The following is a 13961-nucleotide window of genomic DNA, read 5'->3' as shown; positions in this document are numbered from 1 at the left end:
TTCAATCAATTTAGCAACTAGTTTCATTAGCTGACAAAGAGCTTCTAGCATTAACTTAGTAAAAAGCGGTCTCCATCACATCACTATTTTTAGCACTTTATGACAAATTTACTCAGCTGTTCCCCTTCAGAATAAGAGGACTCAAATGCCTCAAATTTGCTCCACAGGAACTGCCAGAAAATAGTTTTCACTGAAATCACTGGACACGAACCTTTGTTCAGTATTTACTCAGATGTTTTCACTCCAGCAAGTTCATGAATATCTGTTTTGCCTTTTGCTTTCTCCTGTACCTCACGCCACGGTGAACGCTGGCGGTCTGGGCATCGTCCGCTACCCAGGAAATCAGAAGCCACTGTGTTTCCTCAAGGCTTTGGGGGACCCATCTAGAAATGGTTGTCCAGAAAATTCAAACTCCTGGTTGTGACTAACCCACAGGAACATCTGATCTCTATGCAATTTATCAGAAGCTACTGGACTTCATCCCCAGGCAGTTCTAAATGAGCATAAGAAAAAGTGCTGAGGTGACCCCCAAGACAGAGCAGTTCAAGATACACACCTAATAAAAAGTATTCATTGAACTCACTTGAGAAATACTTAGTGAATGCCTACTATGTGCCCGGTTGTGTTCTAGACACTGGGAACACAGTGGTGAATAAATGTATAAAACCTCCTGCCCTTGTGGAGCCTACATTTGGGTGGGGGGGGACAAATAATGGGGGAAAAGTAAAATACATTCTCTGTCAGATGGTGGTAAGGACTATGAAAAAAAATAAAGCAGGGTAGAGGTGATGGGCGCTGCAGAGGAGATGAGTACAATTTTACACGGGATGGTCAGGGATGCCCGCTGAGGAGGTGACATCTGGACAAAGATCGAAAGGAAGTGAGGAAACAAGCCTTGGTGGTATCTTTGGGAAGGAGGTCCAGGAGGAGGGAGCAGGGATGCTGGTGTGGTTCAGTGGGGTGAGCAAGGGAGAGCTTGGTAGCAGCTCAGCTGAACATCAGAGCTTTAAAGAGGGCTTTGGGCCCAGGAGGCAGGGCAGGGACATAAGACCCAGAGACTAGACTAGGCGTTACCCTTACCCACGTACACTGCCCCGTACAGCCACTGTAAAGATGACACAATGGCCAAATAGAACGAGGGCTATGGCTGTAGATGGCCAGTCTGCACCCTGGGTTGTATCCAACCCCTCAGTCTATAGCTGAGAACCAGCCACACGGGCAGAAAAGGGCTGACCCATGGACTTACAAAAAGACGGTGACCGAGTTAGAAATTCTAGCCAGCTGCACCTGGTGTGGCCTGTCTGGGCCACACAGAACAGGCCTGCTTCCTCTTTCCCAGGCTAGCCCTTCAGAAGCAGCAAGTCATCTCTAGCGTGTAGGCCCAGCTCCCTCAAGGGTGGATTTCGGGATCCCTCAGCTGCCCTCTGGGTCACCCTCCTCGGAAACCACTCCAGTTTGCCAAAGCTGTGGGGGTATTCTGCTTGCAGAGTGGCACCAGACATACAGCTCCCTCCTTTTAAAGAACTCTGTACTCATGGTCTCACCACCATTCATGATCCAGGGACAGTCTTCCTAACACTTCTGGGTCTGAGGTAAATTTCAGGAATACCCAAAGCTACTTCAGATTGGCTCAGGAAGCAGTCATCGTATAAGCAACACAGTCCGTGAATAATTAAAATGCCTTCCCAATGACATGCTCCACTGGCCTTGCTACTGGGAGAAGAGGAAAGACTGACAGGAAATGCCTTTGTCTGAAGGCTGAGGCTTCCTGCCCCCACCTCCCACACACACCCCCCAACAGAGAGCGCTACAAAAGTGCTGTTCATTTATCACTCTTATTTTAGGGCAGCATTTCTTTTTTTTTTTAAATTAAATTTATTGGGGTGACAATTGTTAGTAAATTTACACAGATTTCAGGTGTACAACTCTGTATTACATCATCTATAAATCCCATTGTGTGTTCCCCACCCAGAGTCAGTTCTCCTTCCATCACCATATATTTGATCCCTCTTACCCTCATCACCCACCCCCACCCCCTTACCCTCTGGTAACCACTAAATTATTGTCTGTGTCTATGAGTTTTTCTTTCTCATTTGTTTGTCTTGTTCTTTTGTTGTTTTTGGTTTATATACCACACATCAGTGAAATCATAGGGTTCTCTGCTTTTTCTGTCTGACTTATTTCACTTAGCATTATACTCTCAAGATCCATCCATGTTGTCACAAATGCTCCTATATCATCTTTCCTTAACGCCGAATAGTATTCCATTGTGTATATGTACCACAACTTCTTTATCCATTCATCTATCGAAGGACATTTTGGTTGTTTCCATGTCTTGGCCACTGTAAACAAAGCTGCAATGAACACTGGAGTGCACATGTCTTTATAGAGAAATGCTTTCCGATTTTTTTGGTAGATACCAGGAGAGCGATTGCTGGGTCATATGGTAATTCTATTCGTAATTTCTTGAGGAACCTCCACACTGCCTTCCATGGCGGGGGCAGCATTTCTTAGAGTGAGCTCTGTAACACAACCCTACCTTAGAATGTGAACAGGAATTCTCAAAAAGGCGTTGCTCTGTGGTTGAGAAATCCTAGGTAAAACATAAACTTTTTTTTTATTTTACTTCAGTACTTTCGGAGCTTTTGATTTGCTGATATTTGTGACCCTCCAAGAGGAAAAGTACCACCATCAAACACTGAAAACGGCTCCGTGCCAGGCACGATGACTCGTCACACATGGGCTCCATCCGTCTTCATCCAACCCTACTACACCTGTACACTCATTACTCCCATTTTCTAAACAAAGTATCAGTAGCTTGGAGAAGTTCAGTCGTTTAACCACAGTCTCTATGAGGAGTTAGGAGAGGGTTGGGCAGTACTAAAGGTTATTATGGCCAGAGAACTCGGAGAGAGTCCAGTAACCCCTAGTCCTGAGGAGGTTTCTGAGACATTTATACACACCGGGGTAACGGCGGGTGGGAAAGGAAAAGACCACTCTGTTATTAGCTGTAGTACAACACCAGAACTCTCTGGCAAACCAGGTTAGAGTATGTGGCTTAGGCCCAAAGTCTCCTCCAGCCCAAGGAAGCAGGAGGGGTAGAGGAAAGAGAAGAAAACGGTGCCTCTCTCCCAGAAACCTGACCCCTTCTCCACCACAGTCCAGGCTCCAGAAGTTACATATACACCTGCCTGCAGGACTCCTGGATTACTTACTGAGGGGTAAGTAAACATTGATTATAGTTTCCTGATTTGGTTTCAAACTGAACAAAATGATGAAGTTCCATAAACCAGCCTTAAAAGCCTTCTCTGCTTCATAAAACTGCTATGCAAGAACATTCAAGAGTTTGCACAATAGTGAGTAAAAATACAAAAAGCACAGAATAAAGAAATCCAAACTGACTATGGTTTTTACTACATTTGTCACATTTCACTTGGGGGAAAAAAGATGGAATTTTAAAGGGTTTCTGCAAAAGGCTGCACACTGACCTCAGAATTTCAAAGCATGAATGAACGAATGAATAAATGAGAGCTGCCAGTGAGGATCTTTCCATTTTGTCTCCGGCCTGCAGGCTTTCTGGCCCTGCCTCCGTTCTTTCTTGCGTGGCCGTGAACTTGGGCTAAGAGGCACTCGCACATTCATTACCAGAAATTCACACCAGCCTTTCTCATCAAGCGCCACTGACCCAAAGTACACCCAAGACTGTTCTCACAGCAGTTCAGTCATCTTCCTCCAGCCTCAGGACAGCAAGGCCTCAGTGATGGGCTGCTGAAATAAGAGGCTCAGGGTAACAGCACCCATTATGCCAAGAGAAGGGCTGGGAGCAGGTCTGGGCCACCCCACCCCGATTCATCCCCCGTCAACTGTCACTTCTCTACAACAGCAAGCATCACAGTAAGCTTCAAGAAGGTAAGGGGTTTTATAATATTTTGCATTTGCCTGGTCTTTTCATACACTTAGATCTTAGGAAACACGAGAAGGATGGAAGTGGTGGGGTGGAAATAATGATATGCTGTGACTATGTAGATCTCAGGCACCTGGATTTTGGGAGCTGGTGGAAAAGGCCTTTTGGGAGGGTGCGGGGAGATGAAGCACGTTAGCTGCATTCCTCCACTTCCAGCTCACAGTAACTCTGAGAGGAAGGCAGGTCGGAGATGGCGAGCCTCACTGGGGGACAAGTGGTGCCATGACTTGGCCAGGATCATCCAGGAAATGTCCTTATTCCATTATCAGAAGATATCTCCAAAAGGCAAAGTGGGTGGTCTAAGAGTCAGAGCCTAACCCTAGCACTATACCTGCTGGTGCTGTATTTGGAGGCATAGCTCCTCATCCCCACCCACACAGCTAACAATTACTGGGCAATCGCCATGTGCAATGCACAGTGCCAAGGCCATTACAGGTGTCAGCGCATTAGGCCTCTGAACTACCATATTTTGCCATAAATTTGTGAGGGAAAAATAAGAATGCACATTATACTTGGTAGTACTAATTCCTTATCTATATAAATGTTTTTAATTCTTTTTTTATGCTTATGAATTAAAAGTGTAACTCCAGAAATCAAGAATGATATCCGTATGCAAAATAATACCCTGAAATACAATAATCGGTTATGTTGAACTTACGACAAACTTTCAACGACGAATTGTTCTTGGCCTTCTATGGTGCGTAAATACCATAAATTTGTTACCGGTGCATAAAAATTTCTTGTACGTTTATCTGTTCTTGTCTTTTGTAATTATTTGTACCATAATATCTTGTACCATAATATGTTAAAAAGTAAATGCTAAATTCCTTTATAATACAAAAAACAAGTCCCTAAATGTAAACAAATTAAAATTTGAATTAAAAAGTTAAAACAAAATATTTTTTCCCTGAAACTCTGGGCCAAACACAGGGGTGTGCATTATACACGGGAGCACATCATACTAGTAATACATCATCCCCATTGTATAGAGAAGGAAACTGAGATCCAGAGAGGAGACACGTTAACACTTTACCATGTTCCAGGCACTGCTTTAAGCCCCTCACATACACTATTTAATTCTCATAACGACCCTTGAGATGTGAACTGTTGTTATCTCCATTCTATAGATGACGAAAGCAAAGCACAGACAGGTTCGGTAACTTGGCAAGAGTCACACAGCAGGTCAGTGATAGGGCTGTTATGAGCCAGGCACTCTGCCGCCAGGCCTATGTTCTTAACCACTACACCATTCGGCCACTTTTAAGTAACTTCCCATGGTCACAAATCTCCTGAGTCACAGAGATGCGATTTGCACCCACCTCTGCCTGCCTCAGAGCCTGAACTCCTATTCTCTGTGATCTGTCCCTTCAGCCTGCTTTGGACCTGCCTGGCTCCATGCTCCTGGCAGACACTGGGCCTGGAAGTCAAGGAAGCTCAGACATGATCATCTACTGCCCCAAACAGTAAAACGAGGCCAACTGTCCGGAACAGTGAAATAGCACTTCCGCATCTCTAGACTTCCACAGACCACGGCTGGTGGCACGGTGAGGGGCAGCCATCTCCAGCAGGACGAGCGGGACGGGCCCAGGCAGTGGAAACATACCCTCTGAGAAGTGATCACCCCCATTCTTTAAGCACGGGCGGGGGAAATAAGAGCAACTTTACAGTGGAGAAACCTGACAAATATTACCGCAGCCAGGTGATCAAGGTCAACATCAACGGCGATGAATCATGTATCCTGGATACGATGTGATGAAAATGGCACTTTATCTCTGTGGTCTTCCTCTCAAAAAAGCTGTAAATTCTAGACTAATGACACGAAAAACATCAGACAAATCCCAACTGAAGGACAGTCTTCAAATATCTGACCAGTACTTCTCAATACTATTAAAGACACCAAACACAAGGCAAGTTGGAAGCCTAAGGAGACATGACAAGCAAAGATAACGTGGCATCCAGGATGGGATCCCGGAACAAAAAAAGGGGCATTAGATTAAAACCAAGGACATCTGAATAAAGTGTGGGCTTTACTTAATAATAACATATAAACGTTGGTTTATTAGTTGTAACAAACGTCCCATATTCATGTAATAGGTTAACAATAGGGGAAATTGGGTAAGGGATATGTGGGAACTCTCTGTACTATCTTCACAATCACAATCTTCTAAAACTATTCTGAAAAATAACGTTTTTCTTTTTTAAGTGACTGTCCAAGACTAGAGAGTGAGGCAGATATGGCGAAGATACCAAGGCCCAAAGCGCCGAGGCCAGATGGGATTCTGAGACAGCAGAGTGAAGAAGACACACACACACATCTGGAAGGGTGGACATACATCAAACGGAAAATTGTGGAACATACAGAAAACAAACACATACACAACCTACGCGGCCAACACACTCCTGGTACGTACATGAAAGGAGCGTGTGCTCCAGCAACACAGAGAATGCCTGGCTGAAGAGGACCGAGGAGGTGATGGAATCCGGTACTCTCTTTGAATAACTGGGGAAACTGAGGCCAGGAGAGAGGTGGAGTTGGACAACCTCAATCCTCATCTCTTAGTCACCAGGTGACTTTGATCAAGTCACCTCGCCTCTTTTGGCCTCATGTTGTCCATCTATAAAACTGGGATGTTAATGCCTGCTTACGTCACAGAATGGTTAGGAGGCTTCACACAGATAAGAGATATGTTCAATCACCTTCAACAATCCCTGCTTCTCACAACTTAATGTCATTATCCTGGGATGCGCACAGCTCCTGTGGTACGTGCCGTGACACGGTAATGGGACGATGTGTTACCCTGTTCCTCCTGGAGCTGACAATCGGCCAGACCCCACCTCAGTGCACACACCCCACCCAGCAGTCCTTTCTCCTGACTGGGCATTGGTTTTCTCCTGGTGGCAAATGGGAAACACTGCCACGGGGGATGTGGACAGTGGGAGGGGCCCCTAGGTGGTGAAACTTGGGCACCACTGCTTTAGGGGCCTCTGAACTGAAGAAACATCAGCATGAAGTAGTAACAAAAACAATAACCAGCAGCAGATCACGGTTTATTCAATATTTTCCCACACCAACCCTTCCTCACAACAGCCCTGGAATCAAGGCAGAAAAGGTGAAATTATTCCCACTTCACAGATGAGGAGAGGGGAAACTGAGGTAAAATGGAGTTTCTCTGCTTACCCCAAAGCCTCAGGCACAGGACTAGGGGCAGGGCTGGCCCTCAAATTTTGGTTGATTGACTCACGGGTAAACAAAGAGAAGCTGCCACAAAAGCAAACCTTCCCACACTATCTCCGAGGCCAGGCCTGAGGTAAGCCTGGAAACATAAGCAATGTGGCATGGCCAGCCTGTAGCCCAAGTCAGGCACGTTTGAGGGACGTCCTTGGTGTCACTGGCTGGGAGTCAGGGAGCCTCAGTCCTGTCCTTGCTCAGCCAGGCTCTGTGACCCTGGGGAAGTCTCTCCCCCATCTGTACCTGAATTCCCTTGTCTTAAAAATGGGATCATGGTGCCTGCTGCGCCCCTCTTATGAATGAACACAAACACCCTCTATAAAGATGCAGGGTAGCGATGAATGCACAGGGAGAGAACACCCTCTTCCTCATCTCACATGCCCCCTCTTCAGAATAACCCAAACAAAGCCAGTCAGTGGATAGTCCCCACACCCCAAGAGTGACCCGACTGAGTCCTCCCAGGCACACACAGGAGTCTAGACCCAGTGCTGCCAGCAGAGCTCACAGCCAGTGACCATGGGAATTCTGAGTCCAGAGGTGTCAATCCCCCCACCAGAGGCGAATCAGGAGAGGCTGCCACAACTCGAACCCATCCCTCCTCTGTGTAGACACATGTGCGGAACTTCACTCCTCACCTGCGGGGAGGAAACCAACAGAAACACGGGGCAGCTGAAAACATGACACCGTAACGGGCACAGACCAGTGGCTTCCTCAAACCCCACAGGCGCCCAAGGTATACAAGCCGCCTGGCTCATATGGAGCTGGTTTTGTCCACAGCTAAGCAGGAAGTCAATCAACTGGAATTTCTGGACGCCCCACACCAACAGAAACGAGGGTGAAACAGTCCAGTGCCACAGCCAAGCTACAGAAGCCAAGTGAGTGCACAGCATGGCTAAAGCCTCGCTCCACGACCCAGGCCTGGGCTCCACGGCCCAGGGGCAAGACTCACAGGGTCTAAGAAGGAGAATGCTGAGGAGGAAAACAGAGTTTCCTGGACCTTTCCGGGATTCAGACCTCACCAAGGCTCCCTCTTCCTTCCTTCCCTCACCTGGACTCGCCTTTGTCAAGGTAACACTGAGCCTATCTCCAAAAGACCCCAGGAGCACATGAGGCTCCAAAATACTGTTCTCCTTCCTTCAACCTTTCCCTCAACCTCATTCATTTATCCAACAAATATATTATTCATCTCATTCCCTTGGGGCATCTGTCTCCATTTGGAGTCCAGAGAAGGCGAGCGGGTGTGGCTAACACACACTGACGTGCAGAGCGCTGACAGGCAAGCGGCCCCATGGCAGGGGCATCTGCCCTGGATTTACAGGAGTGTGTGAGCCCATCACTGGAGCTCTGCGTGGAAGACTGTCTGCTTTACATTCTCTAATTTCATCTCCTCTTTGACTGGACACAGAGTTGCTAAAAGCTGCAAGCTGGTTCATGATTGTTCCTGCCGCAGCCAGTGTCATGACCTCTGTAGCGCCTGGGCTCTCTTAGAAAGAGGGAAGCTCTGCAAAACGCTGGGGATGCCTGTCAGGTCTCAGTGGGTGCCACACCTCCTGTATGTGTACACGCTTGGTGCACAACTTCTGCATACACACGGATACACATGCCAATTCCAGATCAGCTGCTGCTGATTCCAGATCTGGGAGTCTACCTCCAAGTCTCTCACAGCCTGTCCGTAATGCCCCGCTTCGTGGACACTCAAAAAATACATGCTGCTGGACCCCAACAACTCCCCCTACAGTCCGTTCCCCATCTCCAACGCACCAGCTTTAGTAAAGCATGGATCTGGGCCGCTGCCTGCCTGGCAAAATGTCCATAAAGGCCTTGCCTCCTGTGTCTGGGGCCAGCCCTCAGCCCGGCATCCAAGCCTCCATAGGGCATGCCAACCCCCCTCACCTATCTTCTCTCCCCCTACTTCCCAGCCTGTGCCCTACCATGTTTGTCAAAAGTGATGTGCTGTTTCCCAAACACACACACCTCTTCCCAACTGCCTGAACCACTCCCTACCTGTTTCCACTCAATGAAACTTTACCTACCCTTCAAAGCTTGGGTACCTCCTCCTCCCTGAAGCCCCCCTCCTTGTCAAATGCCTGCGACTCGTCCTCTTCAGAAACGCTCAGCATTGCGTGGGTATCCCTGTGGCCTTCACGACATCCTGCCTAACTGCTGGACCATGGGACCCACCCCACCGCCACGATCCCCTAAAGCAGCAAACATCTCTAAGACACCAGAACGGTCAGTGCCACGTCATACAAACACCAGACCCCTGGCAGAGGAGTCTATTAGCAAATGGCTGACCACAGAACAAGATCCTTACGGGAAAGTCTCCCGGGGCCGCTGGCTAGCCTTACGCACTGCCGATTGCCCGGGCCCCTGCCCAGGACAGGGTGAACCCCACCACAATCATACTCGTACACCAGGCATCGTGGCTCAGCCTCGGTAAGGGTTGTTTTTATGGCCTGTGTCACTAAGCTGGAGCCAATAACTCCTAGGAGCCATGTGACACCGGAGAAAGAAGCTGCAGTCCCTGAGGAGCTGCTCTCCACGCCCTCCAGCTCCAGTTGGGCAAAAATGTTTTCTTTTCCATTGCCTAAGATGCTTCCAGTGGGGACAAACCTAACACCACCAACAGGAGGAGATTAAAAGCCCTGTGGGTGTGTGAGTGAGCAGCGGAGAGTGGCTGCATGCCTGTGAAGGACACATGGCCGGCCAAGTGTCAGGGCCGGACCTGCCAGCCAGCCACACATGACCAATCCAATAAGCAATGGAAAGAAAAACAAGCTCTAACCAAAGTCAGAGCCAGCGAGTTCTGCCTGCAGGGCCCCTTCGTTCCTCACTCTGCAAATGTGGTCTGGGCAGTGCTGCTCCAGGACGCTCTGAGCACAACACATGAGGTTAACCAGCCCGCACCCAGCCCACCCAGGCCCCCTCTGCATGGCTGCAACGAGGGGCCCAGGAGAGGAGAGGGGAGGCCCGGTTTTGTAAGCTTCAGGTGCTGGGTGGGTACGAGGGGCTGAGCATTCAGGTCTGGGGCCAGGCATCAGAAACCCAGCTGGGAGACCCAGCTTATTCTAAACCCTGGAGAAATGGTCAGACCTCACTCAGTTCTACCCTTCCTCTCCTGGCAAGTGGTGGCAACAACTGTCCTGATGCTCGTATGTGGCTGCCTAAGGTCCCCCCAAGAGGTCAGACATCAATGGGCTTAGAAAGCTGTACAGAACCTCAGTTGTATAGGCTGTCAACACTACAGGAGGGAGAAATTAGCACAGACTTTGTATGGGTCACCTCCCCCCCATGAGGAGCTATCATAAAGAAATAACCCTAATTAGAGAAAATAATCTTTATGTGTGTATATATTCATCACAGTACAATTTATGATTGTAGAAAAATAGAAAGCATCTAGATACCCGAGAACAGGGAAATTAGATAAAGTGAACTAAGGTTCACCTACTCAATGGAACCATTCAAAAAATTTTCAAACTATGATTACACAGAAAATGGTAATAAGTAACATTAACTAAAAATTTTGTAATACAGCTTTACTTGTACCATTTCTTTCTTTTTTTTTAGTTTAAATAAAGGTTCAATTTCATACTTTGATATGTAAAAAACACTCAGACTAATTTAAATACATAGTACAACTCCTACTTTGACTAAATTGTTAGAGTTACATGTTGGGAAGACATTATAAGGTAATCAAGAATTAACAGTGATGACGTTTATGTAGTAGTAAAAGGATAACTTTTTTCTATTTTAATGTCAGATATTCTCTTTATGAATCAGTGTCACTTTTAAAACAGAAAAAAAAGAAATAAATATATTTTGGAGGTAGCTGAAATACAGAAGGGTAATCCTCCTGATAACTCTCTTGTGGGAGGAGAGGCTTGGACACAGAGAAACCACCTGGATTTCTGAGGCAAACACCAGCCGGGCCGGTCTGAGACATGAGTCAGACACAACTTTCCTGACCCAGCCTCCTGGATGAAACCGAGGGCTTATGATCCACCCATGTTCCATTCTCACTTTCCCGGAGAAAAAAGAACACGTGAAACAAAATAACCAAAAGAGCAAGAATACACCAAACACACAGCACAAATCTTCAACACAAACCCCCAAACAGCAGCAATTTCTACGATTTTAAAAAATGAATACAAAAAGGCAGCGATAAAGAGCCATGACAAACGAGCCATGACAGCACTAACGGTGCCTGAAAACAAAGCCTCCTTCTGAAAACTGCAGGAATTCCAAAGGATGTGCCCAGAAGGAGCTTCACACGTGGCCAAGGACTGTGTGGCAGCCAAAATGCTTGGCAGCAACACCCCCGACCCCGCAGGCGCACCAGGACTCCTCCCTCGTTGCATTTTGTGACTATCAGATTTTAGTAATTCCTCATAACTCTCTTAGGAAGCAGACTTTGGGCAGATACAGAAATGACTCTCTGGCAGCATATTATCATCATCTGAAGAACCCAAGGACAGAGTTGGTGTTTGGGGCTGCCCGCTGCACACCTCACACAGCTCCTTCCTCACCTGTGTCACCTGACACAGGCCCCTCAGAGGCCTGGATCGCACTTGGAGAGATACCGGTGATCTGACCTAGCGCAGCCACAGCAGAGCTCTGGCCAGAGTCTTGTCTCTGCAGACATCACCCCTGGATGAGACCAGGCTACCAGCAGGGCAAAGTCAGAGGAGCAGACAGACGGCAGCCTGAGGCCTCCTAATGTGTGCCATCTGCACTTAACAATTCACTGCCCTCCCTAGGCAGAAGTATTTTTCTGCCCTGACAAGCCCCAAAGGAGAACTGTCTATTTCCCCTCTCTCTGGTGCCCCAAAGCATAACCTGGCCTAGAGTTTAGCACATAATGGCAGAGAGCTAACTGCTGAAGAGGCCGGGAGGGAATGGAAAGTCAGGAATGCCACCTCCTCTCAGATCTCCTGCTGTCCCTTGTTAGTTCTTCTGTCACAGCATTCCATTCAAGGCCAATCACACATGCAGGAGAACAGGACTGGTCCGGCCCTGAAGGCCCATCTGGTCGAGACATTTCAAACTACAGTAGTACCTCGCATTGACGAACATTTCTATTTATGAACACTGTAAACCCGGAGTAAATGTTTCGGTTTTATAACACACCTCGGAAGTCAAACATGTCACGCTGCTCCCGCTGAGGGCAAGATCCTGAGGCCTAGCTGTCCGCTGTTTTCGAACGTTTCAGAACTCGAAAGGTCTTCTGGAATGGATTATGTTAGAAAACAGAGGTACCACTGTAGTTTAATCATGGAATCCTTTGACCAAATACAATCTTGCTCCAAAGCCCGACCTAGATCTATCTACACAGCAATCAAGATAGACTGCTAGGAGTGGGGGCAGGAGAGGTAGGATAAGAGTGGAACCCCTCTTCCGTTGGCTCCCCAAACTACAGAACCCCATAAGGGATTCCTCTGAGCCTGGATTCTTCCAAAACAGTTCACTAAATCAGCCTCCTCACGTACAGGTTAGGAAACTGAGGTCTCAGAGACAAACTGACTCAGTCAGAGGCACACAAGTGCTTAGCGGCAGAGCGAGGACTAGCAGCTACGTCTGTGTCTCACCCCTCCCCCACACCAGAATCCAGGAGAGCAGGAACTGCACCTTCCTCTAGTCTGAGTGGCCTACAGCCCCTGCACTGGGCCAGACCAGCGCTCCCATACGGCCCATCTAAGAGGGGGGAAGTAACTGCTATTTGGAGAAGTAGACCTCCATGTCAGCCAGACCTGGGTTCAAATCCCAGCTCTGCCACTTAAATGGCTGTGGAACTCCGGGCAAGTCACTCAAGTCCTTGGTCTCCCTCATCTGTCACCTCACAGGGCTGGTGGAGGGACTCTGGGAGCTCACAGAGCTGCCCCTGGTTTCTGTGAAGAATCACAGATTCTTTTCGCTGTGGCTTTTTGGTGAGCTCGTCTCCTCTCTCAGATGCCCTGCCAGTGAAGCTCCCTGAGCCCTTGCTTACAGCTAAGAGAATAGTCAGGGGCCTCTGTGCTGCAGGAACTTGCCTTACGGAGACAAAGCCCCAGCTAAAATGGATGCGCTAGAGGTCCCCATGGAATGACAATCTGCCAAGGGAACCGCGTGTCAACCTCCAACTCCTGAATTCCCAGCTTACCAGGCCCCATCAAACAGTGGTACTCTTCACACCCCTTTCACTTCTGGTCTGCTGGGCCAGAACAGCAGGCCTCCACATGGCCTGGCTATCGGGTTGTCTGGTCTGGGAACTGCTGGAAACTCAACCAGTCACAGTTCAGAAAGCGGCTATTCCAAGACCCCCAAACTCTCCTCATCACCCCTAAAAGGCCCAGGTCATGGTTCATCATGGCCAGAAGATGGACAATATCCAGGGGTCCAGAATCAATCAAGGGCTAGTTGAAAGAGGAAAATCCCGAAGCTTGGGACACCCCATGTGAGACCCCCCCCACAGAAGGCTTCCAGTCCAAGGATGACCAGACCTATCACAAAGCAGACAATCACATCTCTTCTACCCTTGAGGGACCACAGCCCAGAAAACCCACTGATTGTGCATTAGAGTTTCAAAACAAAGTCCTACTCAGTCATTATTTGCACCTCTCACATCTAGATTTGATATTTTAAAATTGGGTAAGTACAGACTAGAAAGAACAGACTAACAGATCTAGAGGGAGGGTCATCTAGTCCTACCTGCCATTCATCAAATGAGCAAAGTGACTCCTGGAGGTGGACGGGGGACAGAGGGGCAGAGTCGGGGCTGGAGCCCAGATGCCC

General features: G+C 48.0%; 1 protein-coding gene across 1 annotated transcript in view; it reads right to left on the bottom strand.

Moving 5' to 3' along the window:
* XXYLT1 (xyloside xylosyltransferase 1) overlaps positions 1-13961 on the bottom strand; it is a 166256-nt gene that overhangs the window by 122713 nt on the left and 29582 nt on the right. The window lies entirely within an intron of this gene.

The sequence above is a fragment of the Rhinolophus hipposideros genome (assembly GCF_964194185.1).
Source record: "Rhinolophus hipposideros genome assembly, chromosome: 2".
Taxonomy (NCBI): Eukaryota; Metazoa; Chordata; class Mammalia; order Chiroptera; family Rhinolophidae; genus Rhinolophus; species Rhinolophus hipposideros.
Note: the sequence above shows the minus strand (reverse complement) of the source record. Positions and strands in the feature narration are given on the sequence as shown.